The 6,934-nt window shown below is 52.8% G+C and overlaps 1 pseudogene; it reads right to left on the reverse strand.

Annotated features, from left to right (window-relative positions):
- Window positions 1–1,921: 1,921 nt before the first annotated feature.
- On the reverse strand, window positions 1,922–3,023 carry LOC130266143 (olfactory receptor 14J1-like; annotated as a pseudogene).
- Window positions 3,024–6,934: the final 3,911 nt, after the last annotated feature.

Here is a 6,934-nt window from a genome sequence, read left to right on the forward strand (position 1 = left end):
TTTGTGGTATTTGCTTATTGTAGTTAGTTTGTTTGTAGGGGTTTTATATTGTGGGTTGGTTTTGGTTTGTTTTGTATTTTTGGTCAGGTTTGTTTTTTTTCCCTATTGATTTTCTTCTGATGCATAAGATTTTTCTCCCTTTTCATGTTGCTTGGTTTGCTCCCGATGGCAAGGCAAATTTACCCAACTCAGTCACCTTGCCCAATTATGTTTTGCAGTCATCATCAACCAGAAGAGTTTGGTCACAGACTGCCTGCAACTTGGGAGCATCCACAAAGGAATTGAAAGTGCATTTCATGCCATTATAGAGATAATAGAAATATTCCCCAGTGGTGGTCAAGGGCTGGTCACTGAGGGATGTCACCAGGGAGTGGCTGCCAAGTGGACTCTGTGCCTTGGATGATATTTGACCCTCATTGTTCAGCCAAATTCCCACCCACCCCATGTTCCACTCCTGCAGCCCAGATCTGTCCAGTCTGGCTCTGAGGAGAGCACAGCAGACCATGTCCCAGGCCTGGCTAAAGTCTGGGCACACAACATCCCCTTCTTTTCCCTCCCACGGTGGTTCTGCCATCCCTGCCTTGTGCTGCCAGTGCCTGGAATGGCTGCAGGAGGATTTGCCACATGCCCTTCCCTGCTGAGCCTGACCAGCCTGTGATTGTCCCAGTGCCCCTCCCTGCCCTGTTTGCAGACTGCTTCCATGTCTACCCTTCCCAAGTGCCCAGGACCCTCTGGGATGGCTCTGGCCTTTCCAAGGGCTTTGAGAGAGGTCTCACAGCGACAGTGCCCAGCCTTCTCAACATGCCTGACACCAAAGGCCTTTTCCACATCCCTCAGTTCCAGGTCAGTGCCCAGAACACAGCACAGCCCTGTCCAAGTGCTCATGGTGGTTCAGAAGGCAGGCAGCTCTGATTTCTCCCCACAAACCCCCACCCCAATGGTCTCTCTGTGCAGTCCATGACTGTCCTGAGCATTTTTTCCTGGAGCCTCCTTGCCCAGGCTCTTTCTCTCTATTGAATCCTACCCACAGCCCAGCAATGAATTCAGGTGGTTTCCCAGAGTTTAGTGGCCTCAAGGCACCGTTTGTGCCACCAGAACTGTGCCACCCCCGAATGCTGATGATGGTGTTTGTGCTCACTCGAGTTCATCTCCCCCCCCACACACGATGCACTGCTGAAATCTCCTCAGTACAGAGCAAACTCAGACTGCTCACTGGTCACTTGTGTCCCTCCAGGCAGGGACAAACAACCTCCTGCAGGTGGGTGAGAGGCCAGTGCTGGGTGTGGTGGTTGCAGGGACTGGTGTGGGACAATTGGCCTGGGGCACCTTCCCAGGCTGTGGCCAGAACAAAGACACAGCCCAGGCCCTGCTCTGCTGCTCCCTCAGGTCCATGCCAGGAGCTCTGGCTGTGCCAGGACACTGCTGTGTGCCCCCTGCACACTGCCCCTCTGCCCCAGGCACTGGGCTTTGCTTTGCATTCCTGGAGCACATTGCTTACCTTAGCTCTGGAGGAGAGCAAAGCCTTCCTGCCCTGCCCTCAGGAGATGCCCTTTGCTGATGGAGCTGCTGTGCTGGAGCCCAGCTGTGTCCCAGCAGTGCCCATGGCCGGTCCCTGCCTATGCTCACAGCACGGACACGCAGCAGGACAGTGACCAAGCTGCCAGAGCACTGCGGCCTTACAGCCACAGAAGGGCTGGCAAGGAGAGTGGAGTTGGGAAGAGCAGATGTGGGAAGAGCCAGGGCCATTGTCCCTGGCTGTTCTGCTGTGCTGGGAGACTCTTCCCTCTGCCTCTGCTCACAGTCACTGCCCTGCAGAGACAGAGAAGGGCGGAGGAAGAATCCTGGACACACAGGTTTCGTCACGCGCTTGTTTTTATTTCAATGCATAGGGAAGAGACCTCTTGAACATATCTTGGTTTCAAAGGGTAGATATTAATGTAGAAATGAAAAGAGTAATGTTAGAGTATTTTTTAAAAATCAGAGCAACATTAGAAAAAGTAACTGAGGAAAAAATGGACAAATAAGGCGGGAAAATGGCTGAGATTGTAAAGAGTTACATTCTAAAGGCTCTGGTGCAGAAAAGAAGGAGTGCAACACTTCTGAAAACACAAAGTCATCAATTTTCTTAGGCCACCTTTGAGCTCCTGGTTCCTTAAGCTGTAGATGAGGGGGTTCAGGGCTGGAGGCACCACTGAGTACAGAACTGACAGGGACAGATCCAGGGATGGGGAGGAAATGGAGGGGGGCTTCAGGTAGGCAAATACTGCAGTGCTGAGAAACAGGGAGAGCACGGCCAGGTGAGGGAGGCAGGTGGAAAAGGCTTTGTGCCGTCCCTGCTCAGAGGGGATCCTCAGCACGACCCTGAAAATCTGCACATAAGAGAAAACAATGAACACAAAACAACCAAGTACTAAGGAGGTAGCAAAAGCAGAAATCCCAATTTCCCTGAAGTAGAATTTTGAACAGGAGAGTTTGAGGATCTGGGGGACTTCACAGAAGAACTGGCCTAGGGCATTGCCCTTGCACAGGGGCAGGGAAAATGTATTGGCTGTGTGCAGCAGAGCAGTGAGAAAGCCACTGGCCCAGGCAGCTGCTGCCATGTGGGCACAAGCTCTGCTGCCCAGGAGGGTCCTGTAGTGCAGGGGTTTGCAGATGGACACGTAGTGGTCGTAGCACATGACGGTCAGGAGGAAATGGTCTGCTGAGATAAAGAAGAGTAAGAAGAACACCTGAGCAGCACATCCTGAGTAGGAGATGTTCCTGGTGTCCTAGAGGGAATTGTGCATGGCTTTGGGGACAGTGGTGCAGATGCAGCCCAGGTCAGTGAGGGCCAGGTGGAGCAGGAAGAAGAACATGGGGGTGTGCAGGTGGTGGCCGTAGGCTACGGCGCTGATGATGAGGCTGTTGCCCAGGAGGGCAGCCAGGGAGATGCCCAGGAAGAGGCAGAAGTGCAGGAGCTGCAGCTGCTGCGTGTCTGCCAATGGCAGCAGGAGGAAGTGGCTGATGGAGCTGCTGTTGGGCATTTCTTCACTCTGGGCATGGTGGACTGTTGGAAGAAGACATAGACAAGTTGGGAGAGGTTTCCTGGTGTGAATTCGATGTTATTTTCTTAGAGATTTACTCAAAATTGCTTCTCTTTCAGTGGGGAAATTTCAATCACTTGTTTTTTAATCTTTGAGCTTGGGGTTTTGCTTTCTTTAAAAGAGAAGAAATCCTCTTTAAGCGTTGCTCTGAATCTGTACACTGGGGAGCCCAGCGGGAACACAGGGCTCCCTGTGCCCTAGTGTAGTCATACCTGCTGGACCCACTCAGCTGCCCTTTGCTCATATACACCTGCCTGTATTTCAGAATGATTGCACTAAAAATGTGCTTGAAAAAATAAAGAGGACATTTTGAAAGATCTGGTTTCAAAGTTAGTTCCTCTAAAGCCACCTCCCTTTCCCTGTGCAGCTAGACAGGATGGGATATCCACGTTTGGTGTGGCTCTCAGCTGCCTAGAGTTGTTCCTACTGGGACCTGTTTCTCTCTGTCCAAGCCTTGTCCCTGCCAGTGCTCCCACAGGCAAGCCCAGCCCAGCCCTGGGGGCTCAGCTCTGCCCTGCACACCCCTCCCAGCACAGGGCACTGCCCAGGGGCATCTCCCTGCCAGCAGGGTCTTAAGGGCAGCTCAGACAAACTGAGATGCTGCAAGCCAAGGTGCTGCTGCTGCTGTCACCCAGGAGGGTGAGGAGGCACTTTGTGAGGGAGATGAGAAGCAGATCTTCTGATGCCCAGTGGGACAGTGCAGGAGTCTCAGTGACACAGACACACCTGACAGCCCCTTTCCCTTCCCTTGAGGAGAAAGCTGAGAGCAGCCCTGACCATGCAGCACCATCTCCACATCAGGAGGAATCTGCCCTGATGGGGGTGGCTCCTTCCCCCACCAACTTCTCCGCACAGGCCATGGGGAGCTGCCAGGCAGGCTGAGAGCTGCCCCTGGCAGGTGGCACAACACCTGGGCTGGCCAAGATCCCTGAGGGCTGCAGGAGCTGCTGTGCAGGACAGCCCTGGGCAGCCCTGGCTGCAGCCCCAGCTTCAGCCCCTGCAGCCGTCCCTGGCAGCAGGAGCCATCCTGCCCTGTCCCTCTGACACTGCCCAGGGCAGCCCCACTCTGCAGCACATCCTCCTCCTCCTCTGCCTCTGAGAAACTGGGAGAGTCCTCCTGACATATCCCCCAGGCTGTGGGGTGTGCTGGATCCAGGAGATCCCACCAGGAGAACAGGGAACATTGCCCTGCACCCAAAAACTCACCATGTCCAGGGCTGTGAAGATGTTTCCCCAAGTGAAGTCTCAGCTCAATGTCTTCCCAGTCCTGATAGCCTTTAGGATGTCTGTGCCTGGTTCCTGTCCCCTCAGTGTCTGCAGGAAGTGCCCTCAGCCCTGCTGGGATGGGAGAGGAGCTGCTCCTCAGCAGAAATGTCTTTTTGAAGCTCTTCTTGCTTGCCAGTAGCTGCCTCTGTGCCAGAAGCCCAGCCCAGCTCAGCAGCACAGACACAGCACAAGGATTTTAATGAATCTCTCAGGGCTTTGGTGCTGTTTCCATCAGACTCAGTCCCTGAGAGAGTGTTCAAACAACTTCTCAAGATTTTAAAGTCCCAATCAAACTCCATAGTTTCTTGAAGTTTTAATGGGTTCCAATGAGGAACACACCTGAGAAAGTGTCCCCAGGTTCCAGTTAGAGCTGAACACTGGAGAAGTGATGACAGGTGGAGACAAATGAGGGAAAGGTGTCTCTGATGCTGAGCAAACCTGGATGTGTTTCAGGAATGCAAAGGGCCAAGGGCTGAGCCCCAGCCCCTGGCCAGGCAGATCCTGTCCCTCCCTCATCACTCAGGGTTCTTCCCGGGGCACTGGGCTCTGGGGATGTGCAATGCCAAGGGCAGGACCATGGGGCGGCCCCTGCCAGGCTGCTGAGCAGGGACAAGGAGGCAATGAGGCGCCAGTAAAGCAAGGTTCACTTGTCCCCTGCTGGCCTCAGGCCCAGGGCCAGCAGCCATGGCCCAAGTGCTGCAGCAGTTGGCTCTGGCAGGGCCTTTCAGCTGCTGCCCATCCCTGTGCCCTCTGCAGCCCAGGCTGTCCTACGGTGTCCATGCCCTGCGCCTCTGTCCCTGCAGGCTGTCGTCATCCCCCAGCTGCCCCACCTCGCTGGCCCCTTCCTTTGCTGACAGCTCTGCATCCTGCCTTCCTCTGCCTGGCCACACAAAGCCTTGGCCGTGATTCTAATTGTTTTAACTCAAGTTTTACAGTGCCTGTGAAATTTATCGCAGGAACAAGGCCTGCCGGGCCTGCTTTTCCAGGAGGGACAATTGAAAGTGAAGAAGACATCTAGCTTAATGGTGCAGTGATAGAAAAAACACAGACTCTTGATCTTGGGAATTTGGGTTGGGTTTTATGGAAATGTGTAAATTGTTATACACATGTGGTGACTGAATATAAACAACACACTTGTAGAATCAGTTTTCCACATAAGCTTAGGAGTTATCCCGAGTTAGACCAAAGGCATAAATAAATGATGTCCTCTTTCACACCAAATTTGTTCAAGGAGTCTTATTCTGATACTTCAAGACTTGGCAGTGTGGCCTCTCAGAACTGAGGATTCAACTGTGACACCTTAGAACCTCATGGAACCAAGGGCCATTGTGATGCAGGAGACCCTCATGGAACCAGGGACACCACTGTGACACTGTGGAACCTCATGGAAACAAGGGGCCATTTTGATACTTCCGTGCCTCCTGCAAACAGGAGCCATTGTGACACCACAGGGCCACAGGGAGCCAAGGGGCCATTGTGACACTGAGGATCCAAGGAGATCACTGTGACACTGAGGAAGCTCATGGAACCAAGGGCCCATTGTTACACTGTGGGACCCTGTGGAACCAAGAGGACCATACAGACACTGTGGTGCTCCATGAAACATAGGGACTATTCTGATACTGCCTGGCCTCATGAGACCAAGGGGGCAATTGTGACACTGTTGGGTCTCGTGGAACAATGGAGACTATTATGACACCAAAGCACAGAATTAATGAAGTTGGAAAAGACCTTTGAGACCTTTAAGTCCACCTATGAGCTAACATCACCTCAACAGATAGACCATGGCACTGAGTGCCACGTCCAATCTTTTTATAAATTCCACCAGGGACAGTGGCTCCACCACCTCCATGGACAAAAGATTCCAGATCCCAATCACTCTTTCAGTGAAGAATTTTTTCCTGATGTCAAACCTAAACTACCCTGGCTTATCTTAAGACTGTGTCCTCTTGTTCTCTCAGCGGTGGCCTGGGAGAGGAGAGTGACTCCCACCTGACTACAACCTCTATTCAGGCTGTTGTAGAGAGTCTCACTGGAGACCATTGTAGCCATTGGGGCCACTGTAGCACGGCAGGGCCTCATGGAATCAAGAGGACCACAGTGACAGTGTGGGGCTCCATGGGACAAAGGGGCCATTCTGACACTGTGGAACCAAGGATAGCTTTGTTACACTACAGGGCACCATGGAACCAAGGAGACCATGATGACACTTTGAGGCCTTGTGGAACCAAAGGACCATTGTGGCACTGCAGGGCCTCATGGAACCAAGGGCACAAGAGCAACACTGTGAGCTCCAAGGGACCAAGGAGGCATTCTCACACTGCAAACCAAGGAGACCATTGTGACACTGTGGGGCATCATGGAACTGAGGGTCCATTGTGACACAGCATGGCCTCATGGAACCATGGAGGCCATTTTTGCAATTTGAGGCTTTGTGAAACAAAAGGGATATTGTGGTATTTCAGGGCCTTCTGAAACCAAGGAAACCTTAGTGACACTGTGGGGCTCAACAGAACCAGGGGGCCATTGTGACTCTGTGGGGTGTCATGGAATCAATGTCTGTTGTGACACTTTACAGCCCCATG

The sequence above is a fragment of the Oenanthe melanoleuca genome, unplaced genomic scaffold (assembly GCF_029582105.1).
Source record: "Oenanthe melanoleuca isolate GR-GAL-2019-014 unplaced genomic scaffold, OMel1.0 S001, whole genome shotgun sequence".
NCBI lineage: Eukaryota > Metazoa > Chordata > Aves > Passeriformes > Muscicapidae > Oenanthe > Oenanthe melanoleuca.